The following is a 25,398-nucleotide window of genomic DNA, read 5'->3' on the forward strand; positions in this document are numbered from 1 at the left end:
TTCTGTGAGCTTAATCACCCTGTATGCTTACATTTTCAAAATCGCACCAGTAAAACCAGTATAAAGCTATTTTGCTCCTATTTACGTGAAATCGCTGACCGTTTCCTGCCTTTTCCAACCTGCGATTCTCATTTCTCTCAGCAGATGGCACAAGGGATCGTGCATACTATCTATGCGTCATTGAGTGCGTATATTTAACTATCTCAGGTTTCATTCCATATATGCAGTTTATTTTATATGCGCTTCCGTGAAATATCGACAATCGCCATTCATTCTGGTGTTGATAATCAGCGATATTTTATAAGGACATTTAGGGGATTTCGCTTTACTTAATTTTATAACGTTTTAAGAAAATTCATTAGTTTGTTCATTCTGCTAGAAGCTTCCGTGAAATTATCTCTAAAACAATGTAATGACCCCTTCTGAGGATATAAAGCCTCATTATTAAATTTGAATAAATCAGATCTACCACAGCAGATAAACTATGCTATGTCATAACCGAAGCAAACACCACGATTATGTCTCGTTTTATTCAGTGTTGCTAGGCAACGGCCCACGCGCCTAATCGGCGGGAACGTGGTTCACTTGGCCGCGGTGTATTATAAACCTGCGAATTGTTTCACTGCTCATGCTCATGTAATAAAAGCGAGGGAAATGTGGAAGTGATGTGTGGCCACTGAATGAGAACTAAACCAAAGATTTCGGTAACTACACTGAGTGTAACATCTGCATAGTGACACTAAACAGCTGAACAACTTCACTTTCCCGTTTACCTCTGAGAAAAAAAAGCTGTATTTTGTTTGTTTATATTTAGAATGTTTATAAAAGTACACGAAGTAGGCGCGCACACACACACACACACACACACACACCCCTCCCCTGAGCCCTCGGTCAACATCTAATGACCGTCGATATGCAAATGAGTCAAGACGTAGCCTAACGTAGTGTCGTGTCAGATTTCAGCGGTCACGGAGTGGAAAGACTTTGAAGCAGTTGCAGCGTTTTTTCAGTTACAACAAGCACAGCGATGAGTCCACGTTGTTTCACTGTTTATGACATAGTGACACTACACAGCTGAACAACTTCACTTTTCTGTTTACCCCTGAGAAAAAAAGCTGTATTTAGTTTGTTTATATTCAGAGTAACACCTTCCAACCACCTCTCATAGTCTATTGTTAGTTTTAGTAATTTGGCAGAAACTAATTATTACTACATAAGTACCCCAACACCATTGATCATGAGTTTCAGCTGAAAATAATTCTATACATGCAACAGAAAATGCAGATGCAGATTCCAAATGTATAAAGATGCATGCTATATATCATAGGTGGGACAAAGTCATTGTTTGGCAAGTCACAAGTAAGTCTCAATTCATTGCCCTCAAGTCCCGAGTCAAGTCCCGAGTCAAGACAGGCAAGTCCCGAGTCAAGTCCCAAGTCAAAGGCCAACAAGTCTCAAGTCAAGTCCAAAGTCCTACGGTTTGACTTTCGAGTCTTTTCAAGTCTTTTTAGCAAAAAGATAAAATGTATACAGATTATGTATGGTTGTAAGATCTTTATTTATTAAACAAACCTTTTTTTATAAAAGAACATTGCTCAGATACATAAAAAAAAATGTTAGTAAATGCTAGTAGCAATGTAAAATAGTAGCACATATTCTCAATGAAGTAGGCTACTTCATACAAACAATAACGTTGTTTGGTTCACAGGACATTGAAGAACTTTGCTCTCTACCTTGTGTGATACACTCACTTAGGCTACCTCATACAAACAATCCGGCTTTCAAAATCTCGCTCAGTATGAACCAGCAGGGGTTTGCAGATTATAGTGTTTGAAAGGTGACGTTGAGGAAATGTACAGTCTCATTGATATAAACATGCAGCTTGTAAATTACTTAGCTGATAAGGTAGTCTTGACATTCATTCAAAACTTACCTCAAGTGTCGAACAAAGTTGGAAGTTGTGGCATCTCCGTCTGTAATCTTCGATACTGCAATTCGATTTTTGTTGACCACCTCATAATTTTTATAGCCAAACGAAACTACCTTCGTTATCATTTCGCGAACTGGCGCGTTCACGTTCAGGGTTGCCAGGTCCCAGAAATATTTCCATCCCAATGACAACTCAAAATCCGCAAAAATTGATTGAAAACTAGCCCAATTTTTTTTGTGTCCAATCAAATTAGACAATGGCTGGATTCCCACAAAGGGCCTTAAAATAAATTTATATAAGTTTAAGTTTAAAGTATTGGCCTTCTGTCTTACCCAAATTCTTAATATCACACACTGTGTTTTTTTTCAATACACAATCTCATACAATAAAGGTCAAATAAGAACATAGGTCAATAAGTCCCCTCTGATATTTTCTGACCCTAGTCAGAAGTACTAACTTGTACTTAACTTAACTTAACTTGTACAACAATGAGAGAGTATGGTCCATTTCCTGGATCCTCCAAAAGGTCTTCATGTACTACTGGTCCTATCACTGAATTAATTTACATTTACATTTAGGCATTTGGCAGACGCTCTTATCCAGAGCGACTTACAAAAAGTGCTTTAATGTTTACATCATTGGATACATACTTACACTGGGTTAACTAGGTTAATAACTAAGTGAGTCTTACTTAATTGTGTATGTCAAAAGCACATGTGGCGCACGCGCCTACTCGCGTCTCGTGAGCAGCAGCGTTTGTTGCCAAGTATTCATTCCCGGGGATCAAAACCCACGAATAAAAGGTTCCCTTTTATCTTTGTCCACAATTATTTTATTTTATTTATTTTTTTGCGGCCGCGGTACATTATAAATGTAGCCCAAAAAACTACAACCCGCAACTCCGTATTTTTTTCCCGCAACTCCTTTTCTAAAATAGCCCAATTGTGCGGTAAAACCGCTACCCTGGTAACCATGTATCACGTTGTTGTCACGTTGGACGCTGTTGAATCAAAAGAATCTATGGTACTTTGATTGGATGTCGTGCCGAATGCGCGCATGCTCTCTGTCACACACACGCACACAGACACATAAACAGAGATAGAGCGGACCGTGTTAACATACTTTTTATCTTTGGGCTTTTTATGGGAAGTAGCAAGTCTTTACAAGTCAATAGGCGCAAGTCCAAGTGAAAGTCCGAGTTATTTATGTTAAAGTCCAAGTTGAGTTGCAAGTCTTTTTATATTTTGTCAAGTCGAGTCTAAAGTCATCAAATTCATGACTGGAGTCTGACTCGAGTCCAAGTCACATGACTCGAGTCCACAACTCTGCTATCTATATATATATATATATATATATATTTGGTCTGTATCCACACTTGAAGCAGTTTATATATTAATCTAAGCTTGAACTTATCAACATTGTTTCGTTCAGATTCCGCTTCAGTGTGTTTCTTAATCTTTCCCCACATATACTGAACAAAAATATAAACACTTTTGTTTTTGCTCCCATTTTTAATGAGAGGAACTCAAAGATCTGAAACGTTTTCTACATAAATGAAATAACCATATGTCTCAAATATTGTTCACAAATCTGTCAAAATCTGTTACGATGAAGAACTGGAGTCAAGTCGAGACCCCAATGAGGACGACGAGCATGCAGATAAGCTTCCCTGAGACTGTTTCTGACAGTTTGTGCAGAAATCCTTTGGTTATGCACTCCGATTGTTTCAGCAGCTGTCCGAGTGGCTGGTCTCTGCTGAATGTGGAGGACCTGGGCTGGTGTGGTTACACGTCGTTTGCGGTGGTGAGGCTGGTTGGATGTACTGTCAAATCCTCTGAAACACCTTTGGAGACGGCTTATGGTAGAGAAATAAACATTTAATTCACGAGCAACAGCTCTGGTGGACATTCCTGCTGTCAGCATGCTAATTGCACGCTCCCTCAAAACTTGCGACATCTGTGGCATTGTGCTGTGTGATTCAACTGAACCCTTCAAAGTGGCCTTTTACAGGTGGCCAGTCTAAGGCACACCTGTGCAATAATTATGCTGTCTAATCAGCATCTTGATATGGCACACCTGTGAGGTGGGATGGATTATCTCGGCAAAGGAGAAGTGCTCACTATCACAGATTTAGACAGATTTGTGAACAATATTTGAAAGATATGGTTATTTTGTGTATGTAGAAAATGTTTCAGATCTTTGAGTTCATCTCATAAAAAATGGGAGCAAAACCAAAAGTGTTGCGTTTATATTTATATATATATACACAATACTTTTCAAATAAAATCGCTATTACCTGACCCTGTAGTTTAGTTTAGCACACAAAAAAACTGTCCTTTCTGGTAAATCAACTGCATATGTAGTTTATTTTTTTAAATATTTTTATTATATGCATATTTATTTATATACAAGGTAAACACAAGAAAGATTACAAAATAAAACATTGTCTTCTTTATAAACAGCTTATACTGTGCGTTGAGATGCTGAAATTTCTTGCATGTTGCCCCTCAATTTTGTGCTTCCATTTTAAGTGGAGATATTTGACCGACAGCTTAGAACAGAAGAACTGTAGGTGTGATTACAACCCTCTCCGAACGACCGTGCCATCAATCACTGACCACCTCAGAAGTTCCCTCCAATGTATGCTGAAGTATTTTTGCAAAACTATGGCACTCCCTTGAGAGGTGGTTGGAATGTGTTATTCATTTATTTATTCTATACGAGCACTAACTACACAGACCAAACTGTTACCTTATTGTATTCTTATACTCATCGCTGTGCTTGTTGTAACTGAAAAAACGCTGCAACTGCTTCAGGGGAGGTGTGTGTGTGTGTGTGTGTGTGTGTGTGTGTGTGCACGTGCGTGCGCTGCAGCCTGTGAATGAATACGCACAGCAGAGGGACAGAGACATGAGGGGTATCTAATACCGTATTGTGTAGTGTCCCTTTTTCAGCGGATTTTTCTGCTACCGCATATAATGCAAAACATGACTTGTTTTTGTTCTGCCGTTTTTTCCCTTTTCCTTTGTCCTCTTAAAAAAGTTTCTATCAGATGGAACAAACAAAGAAGCACTGGCTGTTTAGGGAAGGACTGAAGCTTTTACATAGCACATGGAGACCTTTGTCACTGTATGACTGTAACGAGGGGTTAACAAACTCTCAGTGCTGTTGAAGATCTGACTTGTGATCATTAGGAATGTGACAAGAGGTTGTTTTTTCAAGCACAACATGCTGCACATGAATGCCAAACTGTAGTCATTAAGGGCCCTAATACTGATGTGGCAGTGATTGCATTAGGTCGACAGACAGATTTACCATGTAGATTGTATTTTTTTCACTGGGGTTGGCAACCAAACAAGGATCATTGACTTATCTAAAGTGACAACACCTTGGCATCAGTGTATGCTCGGTACTGATTGATATCCATACCTTTTCTGGCTTTGAAGTACCTTTTATGGCAAAGGGAAAAAAAGTAATTTTCTGTTGTTTGTGAGAAAGAGGAATACCTGACTGCATTTAGAAATCTGGGTAGGATTTTTAACTTGGAGCAGCCTACCTTTTGAAGTACTTTGCAAATATGTGTGTCACCTATATGGCCAGCCATGTGTCAAAAGTGTGAACAATGCAAGATAAAGTACAAAGCATTCATATAGGCATAGTCAGCTTTGTCAGAACGATCCATGCCTCCAACAAAAGATGCCCTGTACCAAGACTGCGAAAGGGCAAACTACCAAGCAGCCATACTGAGACATTCTCTTAAAGGTATAATGTGTGCCCTTTTACCTGTTGGCAGTGGATGGCACCTCAAGGATGGGGAGTTAACAGTAACCTGGGGGACTAGAAATCAAGCCCCTGAAAGTGTGTTGCAGGTTGTCCACTGCAGTTCCAAACAGAGCAAATGTGAGACTGGAAGATGTTCTTGTATGTCTGCAAAATTGTCTTGTACAGATTTATGTTGGTGCCTCAATTGTGCAAATGTTTCCCAGGAAACAGCGGAAAGAACTGTGTGGGATGATGGCTCTAATGATATTGATGGGGATATTAGTGAAATTCAAAATTCAAATTTTATTTGTCACATACACAGTACGAAATGTAGTGAAATGTTTATACGACTGCCAGTGACCCTAAAAAAGAATTAAAGATTATAATAAGAAATAAATATGAATAAAAGAAATAAGATAGAAAAATTAAATAGAAAAATTAAGTTAAACCAGGAAAAATAGAAGTAAAAATAAAAATAGAAATATGCTGTACTGTACAAGAGCATTTAAGAAATTGAGAAATTTTGATATTTTGTAAGAAAGATGGTGTGCAAATATGCATAGAACAAAGTGACTTTGTGCAAAGGTTATTAAAGTGTCTTTGTGCACTGGTCCAGGATGTAAACGTAAACATGTAGTGTAGATGTGAAGGTAGGTGTGCGTGGAATTGTCCATAGTGTCCATGGATGTAAAAAGATTGATTGATTGATCAATTGTGAAAAGATTGTGTTAGTTCTGCATAGTGGTGTGGTTGAGAGACCTTATCGCCTGCGGGAAGAAGCTCCTCCTCAGTCTCTCTGTGTTGGCCTTCAGGGAGCGGAATCGCTTCCCAGACCGCAACAGAGTAAACAGTCCGTTGTTGGGGTGGCTGAGGTCCTTCACGAGCTTCCTGACCCTGGTCAAGCACTGCTTGCTGTAGATCGAGTGCAGGTCAGGGAGCTCGGTGCAGATGATGCACTCAGCTGATCGCACCACCCTCTGTAGAGCTCGTCTGTCCTGCATGGTGCTGTTCCCGAACCAGGTCATGATGTTTCTCGTCAGGATGCTTCCTATGGTGCAGGAGTAGAAATTCCGGAGCACCTTGGAGGGCAGTCTAAAGTCTCTCAAGCGTCTGAGGTGGTAGAGACGCTGCCTGGCCTTTTTTACCACAGTGTTGATGTGACAGGACCATGCCAGGTCCTGCGTGATGTGAACACCGAGGTATCTGAAGCTGTCCACTCTCTCTACTGGGCTCCTGTTGATGACAGGGGTCTGGTAGTTCCTCACCTGCTTTGTTCTTAAGTCCACTATCAGCTCCTTTGTCTTACTGACGTTCAGGGGGAGATTGTTCCTCTGGCACCAGTTCTCCAGATTTCCAACCTACTCCAGGTAGGCCGTCTCATCGTTGTTCGTGATCAGGCCCACCACAACAGTGTCGTCAGCAAACTTGATGACGGCGGTGGAGTTGGTAGTGGCCACGCAGTCATAGGTGTACAGAGAGTACAGCAGGGGGCTCAGAACACAACCCTGGGGGGCTCCAGTGCTGAGAGTGAGGGAGGCTGAGACATGTCCGCCCATCCTTACTGCTTGTGGTCTGCCAGTTGGAAAATTGGAGATCCACTCACAAATTGATGAGTCCCAGGTGCTCCAGCTTGGTGGTAAGTGTGGAGGGAATTATGGTATTAAATGCAGAGTGTTGTGGAAATTGATTAAAGACCCAGGCTTTAGTTTCAGAAGATCACGACCTTTATTTATCATGCAGTAACGGCCGGGGGAGACTGCAGAATCGCAACACTGTCCCGTCGGCTCCCCACTTATATAGTCAACCAGGACAAAAGAATTCATTCTACATGCAATGATGTCATCCTAAACATCTGGGGTTCATCAAGCTTCCCCAGTCTAGGGGCCTCAATGTATATATCAGACTGTTTATGCAAGCAGAATCTCAGGCCTATACGTGCAGCTTCGCACACACATTTATGAATACTTTCATATGGGCTACCATTTATTCCTTAAAAGGAAGTAAAGTTACATAAAATCAAATAAAATCAAATAAAATTTACTTCCATAAGAGCTGTAGTCGATGAAGAGCATTTTCACATAATTCCCCCTCCGAGTGTCCAGGTGAGTGAGAGATGTATGGAGGAGATAAGAGATTGCATCGTCTGTGGAACGGTTTGGACGATAAGCGAACTGTAGTGGGTCCAGTGTGTCTGGTAGTGAAGAAATGATGAAGTCCCCGACCAGGCGTTCAAAGCACTTCATCACTACTGAGGTAAGGGCTACAGGGCGATAGTCATTGAGGGAAGCAGGATGAGGTTTCTTCGGGACAGGAACAATGATGGACTCTTTGAAGCATGTGGGGATCACCGACTGAGATAAAGAGATGTTGAATATCTCAGTAAACACAGGTGCTAGCTGGTCTGCGCAGGCTGTGAGAATACGACCTGAGATGCCGTCTGGTCCTGCTGCTTTCCCGGTGTTTACTCTCTTGAAGGCTCTCCTCACGTCATGCTCGGTTATAATGAACGCGCTTCCGGTGCTGGAAGTGACTTCCTGTCTGCAGCCGTTAGCGCCGCTAGCACTAGCATTGCTAGCGTCTTTAGCTGCAGCCTTGAAGCGAGCATGGAAAGTGTTCAGCTCATCTGCCAGAGTCATGTCTGTATTCATCATACCGGATGTTGGTGCTTTATAATCCGTGTGACTGGACGTTGGCGAGCAGGATGCTAGGCAGAGGTGTTTGGTGTGCACGGGCTCTCAGCCTGTTCCTGACGCTGGCTCGTTTCCCTCGTGGTCGCCGTTTCGCGTCGCGTCCTTTGTTGTCCCTCAGGATCTCACTCGGCCAGCTCGGATCCGGAGTTAAAAACGTCGAATTGTAAGTACATTGTATACCAATAGAAACAAGAGTGTCTCTATCATAACTAATGTACTCCATGGTGGTAATTTGACTGGTTTTAAAATGCTAAAAACTAACTTAAAGAACAAAAACAAAGAATAGGTGGTCGGAGCAGTCGTGACGGCAGCCGACCTCATCGGCGTCATCTTGAAATAGTGATGAGGAATGTTGAGCTGGGTCATATTTTAGGTTCTTTGGAGCAGTTATGAATCTGGTTTAAATTGTAAATATATTGGCATCATTGAAAAATCAGGGCAGCAGGACAGAATTTTTTCAGTCATTTCACTCAATTTGGCCCAAAGAGTTTTTTTATTTTTACTTTTCTCTAATTACTTAGTGCTTCCTGAAAAATTTGATGCATAAAGCATTCCTTTTTTTTTTTTTTTTTTAAAAAGTTCAATGTTTAATTTTATTTGATGCCAATCTGTGAAGTTTAATTCTGTTTTGCAAAAATCTATCCGTTCATTTACATGTACACATACAGTATGGCCGTAAGCAAAACAAACAATGCGTTATCAAAAGCTCGGCAAACTGCCGTGCTACTGAACTTTCATATTTGTTTATAGCATGCAGTAAAGTGTATATGACATAAAAATATATTTTTATAATATTGCGCAATCGGTGCTATCCGCTAGCAAACTTTAGCGGTTTTTTTTGCAAACGTTTTTTTACAAAACATCACCATAAACACAAATACAAGACTAAAATTAATATACATATAATGAAAACTTGTCATAAAAATCCTTATTAATGGCAAAAATTCGTTACATTTATGGGTCTGCTTGCTTGAGTGAGCGGCCATCTTGAAAATTTCGCTTAGCCCTTCGTTTGAAGTGAGGTCCCGAAAAATCTTCGTTTGGAGGGCTATCTGGCCCTTCCCCTTACCCCTACCCCTCCAACCAAAAGAGAAATGAGACACCCCTACCCCTTCACGTGAACGCGCCAAACATAGGGGTAGGGCTAAGTGTAGGGGTAAGGGATAGAATTGGGATTGGGCTTTTATCTCCAAAACATCTAACATGGGTTGTCCCTCTGATAAACTCATTCTTGATCCTATCCATCCTTATCAGGAGAACCTCAACATCTTCAGCTAACAAATGTGTGAGGAGAGGACCAACCTGCCACGTCACACACTTGCTGCAGGGGAATACCTCTTGCCAGTGCAAAAGAGGCAATCCCCCTTGTAAGAGCCATATTTCATTCTTGTAATTTGTTGTTGTGTTTATTTTATTTCAGTCTATTAGTTAAGCATTAAGCATTATGTAGCATACTCGTAATTTGTATTGTGACATCATTTCATGAGTTGTTCTGTGACATCATCCCACAATTATGTAGCTGCATGTCTATCACGCACGTTAGTTGTTTAGTTGTTGTTAAGACACGGAAGGATACAGAAAGGTGTGGAGAACACAAGCTTTTGACCGTGAGACTGTAAGCTAAAAGATACAGTAAAATGAGTTGTTGTAACTGTAATCTATCGAAGCTACAGAACACAGCAAACGACTTGTTGTGACTACAGTGGATTTATGCAAGAAACTGTAACAACCGTTGTACTTTGATGTTAAAAATAAATACAAGAGACAAAGAAATCAACAAAACCAGCCAGGGGCAAAGTCTAGGCAGGATGGGGAGACTGACAAGGCATGCAGATCTCCAATTCTCTTCAGAGGGTTAATGGCCATAGAAAAACCATCTGAAGGGTCAGAAACCTGAGGCGCTGACTCTAGTGGTTCGAAAGGGGTGTCAATCAGACCAAGCATAATAGATAAATCCCACAAAGGGACAGTGGCTCTAGTGGGTGGCCTTAACCGTTTAGCTCCACGAATAAAACTGGCAACTAAAGGGTGCTTTCCCACGAAAACCCCATCAATCAGAATGTGGCAGGCTAAAATAGCGGCTACGTACATTCTGAGAGTACTAGGGCACAAGCCCGAGGACAACTTTTCCTGCAAAAACTCCAGCACTGAAACAATTCGGCAGTGGACTGGGTCTACATGTTTTGTAATATACAAACTTTCAAATACATTCCATCTGAGGGCATAAGCTCTTCTATTGGAGGGAGTCCTAGCACTTAAAATAATGTAAATTTACGCTGGCTGTAAGACCAGCTTGACTTAGTTGGTCCCGTTCAGGAGCCAAACGTGCTCTGGTCGGCCAACGGGGCGCTATCAGTAAGAGGCGCAAACCCTGTTGACGACCCTCGTCAAGCCTTCCGGGAGCAGAGCTATCGGGAAAAAATGCATAAAAGCGTAATCTGGGCCACGTACGGTCCAAGGCGTCTAGACCCAGGGGAGCTGGAAGAGTCAGAAAGTAGTAAAGGAGACCTTTTTCTGTTTCTTGCAAGGCAAAGAGGTCCACCTCTGCTACCTGAAATCTCTCCCAGATTGACTAACTACTTCGGGGTGGGGTTTTCATTCCCCGTGTGTCAGAGCTTGACTGGACAGCACATCTGCTCCCACATTCATATGCCCTGGAATGTAAATCGCCCTGAGGGACAGGAACTTGTCCTGTGCCCAAAGCAAAACCTGGCTGTGCCCGCCTTACAACCGAATCCCCTGTGACACCCAAATATGTTGTCCTCTGAACAGAAAAGAGCACGCTTTTTGTTGTGTTTTTTTTGTTTCTCAATCCTAAGAAACAAAAATGAGCTAGGACGACATCCTGATGTTGAAGCGCTAGCTACTGAGACTGGGTCAGCCAGTCGTGAGGGTGAGAGAGCTAGACCAAATGGAAGGACGCGATACTGGTAAGCTTCACCCCCAAAAGCGAACCCCAGGAACCTCCTGTGTTGTGGCAATATTTCTATGTGAAAGTATACGTCTGTTATATCGATTGTCACAAATCAATCGCTTGGTAGGATTTGAGAACAATCACTTTGACAGTCAACATTTGAGGCTGTATTTATTTATTTTTAGATAGCGGTTCAGGCTGCGAAAATCAAAAAATTGACTCTCTGTTTGGTAGGGGAACATGTTCTATGGCCCCTATTCCCAGCAACTTCTGTCAGCAGATGCGCCCCTTCCGATTTCACTGAATTGGAGACCACGCGGAGGGTGATGTGAGAACTGAATCCTTTAGCCCTTTTCTACAGTCTTTAGCCCCCAGGGAGATATGTCTGGCAGTAGCTTTCACGCTGCCAGTTTCTCCGAAAGGGGCACAAGTCTTAGCACTTCGACTGCACGAGGGGGGGTAGTGGTTTGGCATCCTCGAATACAGCAGGATATGACCGAAGGACTAACGTACTGTTGGAGACCGGTGTTGTCCAAAACACCAAAGGCAGCGGAAACTGAACACCGACCCCCTGGGGGTGCCAGGGAGGGCACCTCCTTATAGGAAAGAAAGGTACGCGCCCTTTTCTCTTTGAGGCGGCTTGTGAGGGGCGGCGAGCCATACCCCAGTCCTTACGGGGAGGTTCCCGGCTGCTGACGCTCTCCTTCTGCGCCTCTCGTCTGGCGAGAATCAGATCCGGTCGAGGCTAGGTGGCCGACAGTCTCGACTCTTGAGCACGGCGTGGGAGAAATTTCCCAAAAGCCTGTTCGTATAGCCTAGCCTCCCGAAACCTATTGGCGACGGAATTAACAGCGTTGCTGAACAGGCCGGAAGGTGGGACAGGGCCATCAAGGAGGAATGTTCGATCCTTATCCTTGATGCCTGTCAAGGTCAACCACAGGTGCCTCTCTGCGGACACCAGGGAGGCCATAGAACGGCCGATAGCACGGGCCATCTGTTTGGTTGCACGAAGGGACAAGTCAGTAGCCCGGCGTAATTCTGCGAATGCTTTATCATTCACGGTGCTTCTCGTGCTCAAATCCTTAAGCAGATCAGCCTTGCATGCCTGCAAACCGCCATGGTGTGCAAAGAAGCGCCGTCCTGACCTGCTGCTTGGAACGCCTTTCCTACCAGGGTAGAAGAAGTTCTACACGGCTTGGGGGGGAAAGTGATGGCTTCTTTATTGAGGATGATGTCCCAGGAGAGAGATAGCCCGCGAGCGTCTTTTCTATCTAGGGCATCACCATGTAACCACGTGCTTTTGCATCAACGATATTCGCATAAAATGAAGTTGATGATACAAAAATACGGGATGAATATGGCTTGCTCCATGACCGAGTTAATTCGTTGTGGAGGTGGTCAAAAAAGGGGAAAGAGCGGCGTTGTGGCTCCATCTCCTGGCCACCCAACGGGAATCTGTCGTCTAATTTTGAACGTTTGGGGAAGGCTTGCTTCTGTGGCCAATCATTGTGCAGCCGCTCGACTGCATGCGTTATGACTTCAAGCAGCTCTTCATATTCTCTATCTTTCTTAGAGGAGCGTTCTGAGGTAGCTACTTCGATTTTTACAGGAGCAAGAGAGTGAGTCTCTTCTACACACTCACGAGTGCGCTTGTGAAGTGGATGGAGAGACTTTCCGATCGGAAGAGAGGGTGAGAGAAAGGAGGGGAGAAATCAGTCTCGCGCACCTCGGCCAGATCGGCTTGTGTAGGTACACTACCAGTCAAACGTTTCTATTTCTTTAGTCATTTCTGATTTTTCTTTCTTTCTACATTTTAAAACAATAATGAATGTATTCAAGATGTGCAATTGATATTAAGACGTGTCTGCTAATCATTATCTGTAATGCCTTCATAACGGCTCTAATCTGAAGTGCTGATTTCTGAGGCTGGTAACTTTAAGAGAACTTCTTCTCTGCAGCAGAGAGACGTTTTTGGTTTTGCTTTCCTGAAAAGGTCTTCATGAGAGCCAGTTTCATCATGGAGCTTGATTGGTTTTGCAAATGCACTTGACACAATACTGTTCTTGCAAGAACTGTTTCACAACAGCTGACCTTTGAGTCTTAAAATAACAACTGACTTTCTGTTGATACTTATTTACCAAATGCCCTAATTATTATTTCATAGTTATAAATAACTTTTTACTTATACTTTAAGTCTATAAAACCCATGTTACTGAAGGCAAAAACAGTCATTCCAAAAGTGGTGTTTCAATGATAATGATAGTGGATTATTTATTTATTTAGTTAGTTTGTTAGTTAGCTACATAATTATGTCAGAAAAGCATACGATTTTAACAATAGTTAAATGTTTTGTTTTATGTCCATTACATACTCTACAGTATATTTTTATAATAATGAAGAAAAATAAAGGTAACATAAAGCAAATATGATGAGACAGTAACACAGCAAAATACAAATTGTGAAAAGGTTGTAAGGAGAACAGCATAAAGAAGATGTTTTGTTGCATTTTACTCACTGGCTTTACTTAAGGAATAAACACATCCCTTTTTTATTCATCTTCAATAATTGTTTCACTATATATTAAGAATTTTACCATTTTTGGGTAAATTAGATTATTACACTTTTATTTATAAAAATTTTTAAATTGTTGCTGCCAAAAATGTAGAAATTATTAATAAAAATTTGAAGATTAAGACAAATTATACTTGCATATAAATATTTGCATAATGTTTTGTTTGAAAAAGTTTAATTTTTGCCACAAAATCCAAAGTGACATTCATACAATTGATTAAATATTACAGAAATATAAGAAATCATATAGCTATGTAGCATCTACAGTGCCATGAAAAAGTATTTGTTGATTTTTCTGGTATTCCCTTTTTTTTTTTTTTTTTTCAAATTTGTCACACTATAAACTATTGAGATTATCAAACAAATTTTAATACTACACAAAGATGACCCAAGTAGTTATAAAATGCAGTTTTTAAATGATAATTGCATTTATTAAGGGAATTAAGCTGTCCAAATCCACCTACCCTATGTGAAAAAGTAATTGCCCCTAAACCTAATTACTGGATGTGACACCACTGGCAGCAACAACTGCAATCAATCACATTTTCTGGCAATGAGTCTATCACATCACTGTGGAGGAATTTTGTCTCACTCTTCTTTCAAAATTATTTTAATTCAGCCACACTGGAAAGTTTGCAAACATGAATGGCTTGTTTAAAGTGACCTTCAACATAAAAATGTTAAATGTCTATAATTTTACATTATAAAATATATTGTTCTTTTTCATTTTTTTACAATCTTTTAATTTCAATTTAAAAGTAAGATAAATTTGCATTAAATCAGTAAGACTTTTCATAAATTTTGATCAGCCATAACATTAACACCACCACCAGTTCTAATTCTTTAGCTCTCTACAGGACACTTATATTACACAGACTATCCTATTCATTGCCCATGTCATGCTTTTGTTATTCAGCATCAACGTGAATGTGGTCAATGTAGAAAGTCGGCCGAATCCTCCATTTGGTCCAAAATAGTTTCATAATCAGCTTTGTCATCCGTCTCAGTATCTCCATAGAAACCCTTGTGTGTTTTAGGCACCTAGAAATGAATAATGTTAAATATATTCAGGCTATAGAGATATATATATATTTACTTAAACAAGAATAATACAAGTACTAAATACAACTACAGTATCTGTGTTTAACCTGTTGTGTCTATCTATCTTTGTTAAGTTTTTACTGTAAATTTAAAAATGTCAACCTGTCCTGTCTCAGCTAGTCAGCTAATTAGGTTTCTTTAGTTAGCTAGTTAATAATAATAATAATGATAATAATGAATTTAATTTATAATGCACTTTACATTTTACAAGGAAAATCTCAGAGTGCAGTCAAACAATTAAGAGAACATCACATTAAAAACAGCAGTAATTACACAGTTAAATAATCAGTTAAAACATTGATTAAAAAGAAACGTTTTCAGGTTTGTCTTAAAACATGTCACAGACTGTGGAGCCCTTAAATGAGGAGGAAGGGTATTCCACAGCCGTGGGGCAGCACAAGAAAAGGCTCTATCTCCAGTGGTACGGGAGCGAGTCCTAGGAAGTAAAAGGAGGTGTGTGTTAGTGGAGCGTAGAGTACGCTGGTGACAGTGAGTGGTAAGGAGTTCTTTTAAGTATACAGGCGCATCTCCATACAGACATTGAAAGGTGAGCAAAGAAATTTTGTAGGTGATCCGTGCAGTAACAGGAAGCCAGTGAAGGGAACGTAGCACAGGAGTGATGTGCTCGTGTTTCCTCACTCTCATCAGAACCCTGGCAGCACAGTTCTGCACATACTGAAGTTTTTGTGTATTTTTGCCAGGAATCCCGATAAGAAGTGCATTACAGTAATCCAATCTGGACGAGACAAAGGCATGGACCAGTTTTTCTGCATCAGAGAGGGAGAGTGCAGGCCGAAGTTTAGCAATATTTCTAAGATGGAAAAAAGAAATTTTGCAAATGTGCTTGATATGGCTTTCAAAAGTAAGATAAGGGTCAAAGATAACACCAAGGTTGGTGACTGTTTTAGAGAGAGAAATGTCCTGACCAGAAAAAGAAATACTAAAAAATTTTTGTTGCTGAATTTGGTGTGGAGTGCCAATCTGAATCACTTCAGTTTTTGAACTGTTAAGATGAAGGAAGTTTTGCTCCATCCATGCCTTTATCTCATCCAGACAAGCAGTGAGTGCGGGGGGGGTGGAGGGCATAGATGCCACAGAAGCTGGTGAGGTAGAAGGGGACTCAAGTGGATTACCATCCAGCTTCAAGTACAGCTGAGTATCATCAGCGTAACAGTGGAACGAGACCCCACAGCTGTTAATGATGCGCCCAAGTGGAGCCATATACAAATTAAAAAGAATAGGCCCCAACACTGATCCCTGAGGAACACCACAAGTGACAGGGTGACTTAATGATTTAGCGTGACCAATGGAGACAAACTCAGATCTGTCTGTCAAGTATGACTTAAACCAATCTAGGGCAGTGCCCGTAAACCCCGCTAGGTATTGTAAACGGTAAAGAAGGATGTCATGGTCAACTGTGTCGAAAGCTGCTGAGAGATCCAAAAGGACAAGAAGAGAGGAAAAGCCACAGTCTGCAGTAATCAACAGGTCATTTGTGACCCGGATCAATGCAGTTTCAGTGCTATGCGCAGAGCGGAAACCAGATTGAAATTTGTCCAGAATTTTATTATCATAGAGATGTTTTTGGAGATGAACTGAGACTTTTTCCAGAACTTTTGAGAGGAAGGGGAGATTGGAAATGGGTCTGTAATTTGCCAGATCTTGAGTGTCCAGATTAGGCTTTTTAAGCTGAGGCTTGATTATGGCCAATTTCAGACTAGAGGAAACATAACCAGACTGGAGGGACTGGTTAATAATGGTAGTAATGAGGGGACCAAGAGAGGCCATATTTGCCTTGACCAGGGCAGTTGGGAGGGGGTCAAGGGCGCATGTAGAGGGTTTCATGACCCTAACAGCAGCCTCAACCTCCTGCACACATACCTGAGGAAAAGACCAAAAAATAGGAGGATTCCCAAGAAATGTGTTGACACCAGTGGTGTGAGCAGTGAGGGGAGTTACAAGTGAAGAGCGTATTATTCGGATCTTATTTTGAAAAAAGGCGATGAATTTGTTACAAAGGTCATCAGTAGGGTCAATAAGTGATGGTGTTCGAGGCTGAAGGAGGTGAGTGATGGTGGAAAAAAGAGTCTTAGAATTTCCCGGATTATTAAAAATTATAGATGAGTAAAAACATGATCGAGCATTTTTGAGAGCCCTTGCATATAGTTTGCGGTGTTTCTGGTAAGCCAGCTTGTGAACCAGCAGACCCGAAGCTAAAAAGCGTCTCTCCAGCGCTCTACCAGCTGCCTTCAGTTTCCTCAGCTCTGATGTATACCAAGGAGCTGAGCGCGAAAAGGTAACTGTCCTTGTTCTAGCGGGAGCGTGACGGTCCAAGATAGTGGAGAGGGTGAAGTTGTAGAAGTCTACTGAATCGATGGAGATTGATAAAGAAACTGGAATGTGATCATTAAGATCCGCTGCAAAAAGTTCACTATTAATAGTTTTTAGATTTCGGAAGGAAATCTGCCGCTTCGGCTTCATGGACGAACTTTGAAAAAGAAACTCCATGTAAATGGTTTTGTGATCTGACACGCCCAGGTCATATACAGAAAGATGATGCACAGGTAAAGAGTTTGTAATGACTAAATCCAGAGTGTGTCCTCTAGAGTGTGTTGGAGATTTAACATGTTGTTTCAGGTTCAGGCAATCCAGCAGTTGAAGAAATTCAGCAGTCTGATGATTTGCAGGAGTATCAACATGAATATTGAGATCACCCAATATGAGCAGATTAGATGAAGTAACACAAAATGATGACAAGGTCTCTGATATCTCAGAGAGAAAGAAAGGGCAGTATTTGGGAGGCCTGTAAATAAGAAGTACTGTCATTGAGTGCGGTGGTTTGGAAGAAAAGGCCAGACATTCAAAGGAAGACAGCACAGGCAAAGCTACAGGACAAAGGCCCAGATGATCCTTAGAGATGACGGCTAAACCACCGCCACGGCCCGAGCTTTGTGCTCTTTCAAGATAATTATATCCTGGTGGACAGGCCTCATTGAGAACCGAGAAACTATTTGGCTGATGCCAAGTCTCTGTAAGGCAGATTATATCCAAATCCTTGTCCTGAACATGCTCCTGAATGAGACATGCTTTATTACTCAGAGATTGAACGTTAAAAAGTCCAACTTTAAAAGGAGACGCTGCCATATGCTTTTTAAAAGTCCTGAGAAAATTAAAATCCACTCCACGTTTTACTTCTCGCATCCGAAAAGCCACAGGAGCCTCTGCAGCAGTATCAGGACTACAAGTCCCAAAAGCCATAGTGTTCTGATGACGTAATCGCCGTGCGCCAGAGCATCCAGCTGACCAAATAACCGGCACGGTGAAACCTGTCCGATGGAAAATAAACTTTCTTCGACAACTTCTGTGGACGTACGGACGTCGGCGAAGAAGACCCAGTCGCTTGATGGTGGAAATGTCCAGAGGATCCACAGGGAGGTTGCTGTTGTTAAGGCTCAGGAGGTCCGCTACCGAGTAGGTTAGCATCACGCTAGCCAAGAGCGAAGGCACGACAGATTTCCCAGTAACAGCAGCCAAGGTCATAAAACATGTTTTGAGGCAAGTCCGGGGACTAGAGCATTAAGGGCATTAAGTGCTGATGAAGTTACTAAACTCCTTGATTTTCTCCTAATTTTACTCGCTTACTGTTTTGGCGGAGAAACGGAGAAGCGGCGAACAAACAACGCCAGCGTCCTCTTCCGTTTCTGGAAGTTAGTTTTGTTAATGTATGTTGTTAATTTATGTTGTATGTAGCACCTTGGTCCTGGAGAAACTTTATTTTTAAAAAGTTCACCTTTTACTCTACTTGGGGAGGTACTCTTTAAATTCACATTTTAAATTAAGTGACTTATGTGCCGTCCTGATGCAAATGCAGCTTGAAGGTGGAAAACATGACTTAAGCAGAGTTCCTGTTTTAGTAAGAAGTATGTCAATATGAATTAGCATATTATTATTATTGACAATGGCATTTAATTTGCAAAGAATCGCTCATGGGAAGTAATTGAAAAATGTAAAAAAGATGACTTGTTTATAATAGCTACCCACTAACAGATTCCTGTTTTTAAGATTAAAATTTTAAAATTAACTGATGAGACTGATCTGAATAGCGACTTCTTTGGGTTGGCCTAAAGACATGTGGTCACTGCTACTTTAATGCAAATTAGTTGGCAAGGCTTAAGAAGTGTATTTTACCCTGACATTAAAGATGGTTTGAACTATGAAGTAATTAAATCGTATACAGTGGCTTGCAAAAGTATTCGGCCCCCTTGAACTTTTCCACGTTTTGTCACATTACAGCCACAAACATGAATCAATTTCATTGGAATACTACGTGAAAGACCAATACAAAGTTGTGTACACTTGACAAGTGGAACGAAAATCATACATGATTCCAAACATTTTTTACAAATAAAAAACTGCAAAGTGGGGTGTGTGTAATTATTCAGTCCCCTTTGGTCTGAGTGCAGTTAGTTGCCCATAGACATTGCCTGATGAGTGCTAATGACTAAATAGAGTGCACCTGTGTGTAATCTAATGTCAGTACAAATACAGCTGCTCTGTGACGGCCTCAGAGGTTGTCTAAGAGAATATTGGGAGCAACAACACCATGAAGTCCAAAGAACACACCAGACAGGTCAGGGATAAAGTTATTGAGAAATTTAAAGCAGGCTTAGGCTACAAAAAGATTTCCAAAGCCTTGAACATCCCACGGAGCACTGTTCAAGCGATCATTCAGAAATGGAAGGAGTATGGCACAACTGTAAACCTACCAAGACAAGGCCGTCCACCTAAACTCACAGGCCGAACAAGGAGAGCGCTGATCAGAAATGCAGCCAAGAGGCCCATGGTGACTCTACAGCTCAGAGATCTACAGCTCAGGTGGGGGAATCTGTCCATAGGACAACTATTAGTCGTGCACTGCACAAAGTTGGCCTTTATGGAAGAGTTGCAGGAAGAAAGCCATTGTTAACAGAAAACCATAAGAAGTCCTGTTTGCAGTTTGCCACAAGCCATGGGGACAGAGCAAACATGTGGAAGAAGGTGCTCTGGTCAGATGAGAACAAAATGGAACTTTTTGGCCAAAATGCAAAACGCTATGTGTGGCGGAAAACTAACACTGCACATCACTTTGAACACACCATCCCCACTGTCAAATATGGTGGTGGCAGCATCATGCTCTGGGGGTGCTTCTCTTCAGCAGGGACAGGGAAGCTGGTCAGAGTTGATGGGAAGATGGATGGAGCCAAAGACAGGGCAATCATGGAAGAAAACCTCTTGGAGTCTGCAAAAGACTTAAGACTGGAGCGGAGGTTCACCTTCCAGCAGGACAACGACCTTAAACATAAAGCCAGGGTAACAATGGAATGGTTTACAACAAAACATATCCATGTGTTAGAATGGCCCAGTCAAAGTCCAGATCTAAATCCAATCGAGAATCTGTGGCAAGATCTGAAAACTGCTGTTCACAAACGCTGTCCATCTAATCTGACTGAGCTGGAGCTGTTTTGCAAAGAAGAATGGGCAAGGATTTCAGTCTCTAGATGTGCAAAGCTGGTAGAGACATACCCTAATAGACTGGCAGCTGTAATTGCAGCAAAAGGTGGTTCTACAAAGTATTGACTCAATTATTCTTAAAAAATGTTTGGAATCATGTATGATTTTCACTTCTCACGTGTACACCACTTTGTATTGGTCTTTCACGTGGAATTCCAATAAAATTGATTCATGTTTGTGGCTGTAATGTGACAAAATGTGGAAAAGTTCAAGGGGGCCGAATACTTTTGCAAGCCACTGTATGTATAAAATGATTCTTTACTTCTGGAGGCCTACAGGCATGTTTTGTAATCGCAGTTTTATAATTTCATAATAAATGGAGTTTTTAACTCTTATAACTGTTATTCTATTCAATCAAAGTCCCGTTTTGAATTAAACACACTCTCATATATCTCGCTGTCAGGGTCGAGGTGACTGAACAGGAGTGAACCCAATAGCAGACAAATGGGGTTTAAAATCTTGAGACACACTGAGGCTTGGGTAAAAAGGTGCAGCAGAAGCAGAGTAGAGAAGCAATGACTGTGTGTGCTTATACCCCTATCACACCTACATGGTTTCGCGTTGTGGCCATAAGTACGGTTCATCATGATTCACGGTAAGTTCTTGGTGTTGTGAGTACGTTTCCATCTTTCCACGCGAAAAATTAAACATGTCCCATATTTACAGACTTTTAAAAAAATCAACATGTTAAATGTTTTTGGTGGTCCTTGCGGAAGCTTGCAGACCTTGCAGATCTTCGCGGAACGTCAACAGAACGTCAGCGGGCAATCGCGACAGCTTACGCTGCCTAACTCCGCATCTTACCATGAGTCAAACTGCATACTGCAGGTGAGATAGGGGTATTAGTGACTGGGAGAGTGGGGAAGCCTTTAGTGATGAGAGAGGAGGCGGGGCTATGACGAGAGGGAATCTCCACAAACCGGGGAGCTGAACGCGGGGAATCCTCTCGGGTTCTTGTGAGCGATTTTCCGCTGCCAAAATGCTTAGCACACAGCGGTTGGAGGGTGGAATGCAGCGGCTTCTTCTCTTCAGTGAAACCAAAGGTTGGCGCGCAGCATGAATGCTCTCTCTGAGGTCCACGAATATGGAAGTGTTCGAATGCGGAAGTGCTCGCATCGGAGAAAAAGCCGACAAAGTAGAAGTGGCCGGCTAGAAGAATCTTTTTTTTTTCCAGGCGAGGGTCGATGTCCTGAGAGCATGCGAGGTCATACACGTTAATCAGTCTGACAACAACAGAAGTACCAGTGGGGGCGTAGACGAGAGAGAAATCCGAGAAACAGGCAGGGTCAATAACAGGCTAGGTTAAACCGATAACTACTTGACAGAAAAAGCACGAGGCACACGAGTGAGATACTGCGGCACTAAATGGTTTTCTCGGCATGCTTAAAAAACTGAGAGATGATTGCATGATCAGGTTTAGGTGTGGGTGGGCGGCAGGTGAGCTTGCAGTAAGAAAAACCTGGAGTGGAGTTTAGGGTCTGAAGGTGCTGGGTTGATCTGGCTGGCTCGTGACACTTATGACCTACGGTGATTGCCAAGCATAATAAAGACTGGGGTTAATAAGTCTTTGCTCCATCTGCTCTGGTTGCTATCGTATTCTTGCATGTATGCTAATTGCATTTTTATTGGTTGACAACAACCATCATATTATCCTGTAGTACATTGCGCAAAAGCAAAAGTACTTTAGATTGGTTACAGCTCAATGAATGGATAAAGCATATACTCAAATTCTGTGACTGATCACGAGCCATAGCAAACATCAACTTTAAGCTTAGGGAACAAAATGAGAGTTTCTTGACAAAGATTATCAGTAAAGATTCAAACTATCTGCATCCTGGTTGTCTTTGAGTTCTGCTCTGTTTACACACGCAAACTGCTCAAGTAGTTTTAACACAGCAAACAGTTTATTATTAAACTTGATGTCCAAATGCTAACAAGCTAAATAATTGTGTAATCTGTTTTTTTTACATTCCAATAAAATTATTTTGGTAAATATATTAAAAAATTACATTAATGATAATTTGGGTCAGAATTTAAGAGTTTTTTTGTACCTGCGCAAGTAACAACAGCATCATCACCGTGGTTACAGTTGTGTGAACCAAATCCATTATGAGTGCACTGTGTGATGGTACTTTCACTTCCAGAACAGTGAACATCATCCATCCATATTGGGCCACTTCCCTGACCAAAGGTGGCACCTAGATTTGCCCTGACAGCAATACCACATCCAAGCTGTCTACACACCACCTGTGCATCATTAATCTCCCAGTCATCATCACACACTGTTCCCCACTGGTTATTATAATAGACTTCCACTCTACCAGAGCAGGAGTGACTGCCACCAGCGAGTCGTATGTTAGCGCCATCTAAGACAAACAGCAAAATGTATGTAAAAATTAGAAACATGAAAGAAATACAAAAAGGAGGTGTCGGAGGTACCTTTTAACAGTTGGTAGGTAAATTGTCAGTTTTTAGACAGTTCTTGACAACTGAAAGAATAGGTTATCTCCCCTTAGAACGCCTAAGCTGCTTTTTGCTCTCTCTCTCTCTCTCTCTATCTCTCTCTCTCTATCTCTCTCTCGCTCTCTCTTTGTGTGTGTATGCATATTTATATGTATATAGTTGTTGTTATATGCATAAGGGATGGCTTCTAAACCGCCCAGTCATTGTAGGAGTATGTGATGGCGAGGACATGGTTTGATGCCAGTATGTAAAGGATGCAAGGATCATGCATGTGTGTGGGAAAGAACTCACACCTCGTGCCTAATGATTGAATGTCTGTTTGCATGAGTTGGACCAGCATTTACTAAGGAATCAGAGTGAGAAAATCAGAGTGCAGTTGCACCACATATATGTTCTTTACTGAACTCAAAATAAACAAAAGAATACAATTTTGACTCACAGCTGTCACCAGTGTCCATTGTCCTTCCCTCAATTTGTCCTGTTACAGTCATATTTATTACAGAAGTGTTTACCAGATTCATCTCTTTTGTAACAGGTAGCCTGGTCGCTGTTAACAAGGTGAAAAATCAGAGCGATTTTGACAAATCTTGACAAAATGAGCAAAATGTTAGGTGCAGTAGGTCCTTTTAAAGGTAAATCTTTGTAAGTATATTTTAAAATTTCATAACTAATAAATAGTCAATCCATAAATTATAAATTCATAAATGTTTTGCATGTAATGTCAAAGAGTTGATCAAAGAACCATCAAGAATCCAAATTTTGGACAATTCAGCAGACTCTAGAAAAACATGTGGAAAAGTCCATCATATTTCTGATGAAATACTTTACATTCTTTTAAACTGGTCTCCACCCCAAACCCCCCCCCCACCCCCCGATGGTATGGCCGCTATTCAGGACTCAAACTGTCTTTTTTTAAAGCGCTGCATTCCATGGGTGGTACTGTTTTTATGGTTTTTAAAACACTGATGAGTGCTGGCTCTTCTGCTTGACTCTATTGCACAAAGATTATAAGCAAACACAAACTATCTGCATCCTGGTTGTCTTTGGGTTCTGCTCTGTCTACACACAAAGTGCTCAAGTAGTTTTAATAATCCAGCAAACACTATATTATCAAGGTACATGCACAAATGTCAAAAAGCTAAGTAATTGTGTTATATCTATGTATTGTTTTTACAATTCAATAAAATGTATTTGTTTAATATAAAAAGAATCACATTTATTACAAGGTCTTAATAAGAGTTTTTACCTGAGCAAGTAACACCAGCATCTTCAACATGGTAACAGTTGTGTGTTCCAAATCCATTATGAGAGCACTGTGTGATGGTGCTTTCAGTTCCAGAACAGTGAACATCATCCATCCATATTGGGCCACTTCCCTGACCAAAGGTGGCACTTTGATGAGCGCTGACAGCATCACCACATCCAAGCTGTCTACACACCACCTGTGCATCACTCATGTCCCAGTCATCATCACACACTGTTCCCCACTGGTTATTATAATAGACTTCCACTCTACCAGAGCAGGAGTTACTGCCACCAACGAGTCGTATGTTAGCGTCATCTAAGACAAACAGCAAAACGTATGTTGATATTAGTAACATGAAAGAAATACAATAAAAAAAGAAATTCCTAGCAAATTACGTGGTGTAGGAGGTACCATATGACAGTTGGTAGGTAAATTATAACATTTCTTAGACAGTTCTTGACAAGTCAGCATGAATTTGGCATAAGACCATAGGGATTTGACCCTACTGCACAAAGATTATCAACAAACACACAAACAATCTGCATCCTGGGTTCTGCTCTGCCAACACACACAAAGTGCTCAAGTAGTGTCAATAATTCAGCAAACACTGGATTCTCAAGCTACATGCACAAATATCAGAAAGCTAAGTCAATGTGCTATATCTATATATTGTTTTTAAAAAAATTCACTAAATTTATTTGTTTAATATAAAAACTATTTAAAAACATTTATTACAAGGTCATAATTTAATAGTTTCTGTACCTGAGCAAGTAACACCAGCATCTTCACCATGGTTACAGTTGTGTAATCCAAATCCCCTATAAGAGCACTGTTTGATGGTTCTTTCACTTCCGGAACACTGAACATCATCCATCCATATTGGGCCACTTCCCTGACCAAAGGCAGCACTTTGATTTGCACTGACAGCATTGCCACATCCAAGCTGTCTACACACCACCTGTGCATCACTCATGTCCCAGATATCATCACACACTGTTCCCCACTGGTTATTATAATAGACTTCCACTCTACCAGAGCAGGGGTTACTGCCACCAGCGAGTCATATGTTAACGCTATCTACGACAAACAGCAAAATGTATTATGATATTAGAAACATAACAGAAACACAAAATAAATAAATTCCTTTATTTCTCAAATTGTGTGGTGTAAA

The 25,398-nt window shown here is 41.2% G+C and overlaps 1 protein-coding gene across 1 annotated transcript in view; it reads right to left on the reverse strand.

Annotated features, from left to right (window-relative positions):
• The window catches only part of LOC128544933 (deleted in malignant brain tumors 1 protein-like), a 63,158-nt gene that overhangs the window by 16,384 nt on the left and 21,376 nt on the right, over positions 1-25,398 (reverse strand). The gene's annotated exons all lie outside the window — the stretch shown is intronic.

This window comes from Clarias gariepinus, chromosome 16 (assembly GCF_024256425.1).
Source record: "Clarias gariepinus isolate MV-2021 ecotype Netherlands chromosome 16, CGAR_prim_01v2, whole genome shotgun sequence".
Lineage (NCBI taxonomy): Eukaryota > Metazoa > Chordata > Actinopteri > Siluriformes > Clariidae > Clarias > Clarias gariepinus.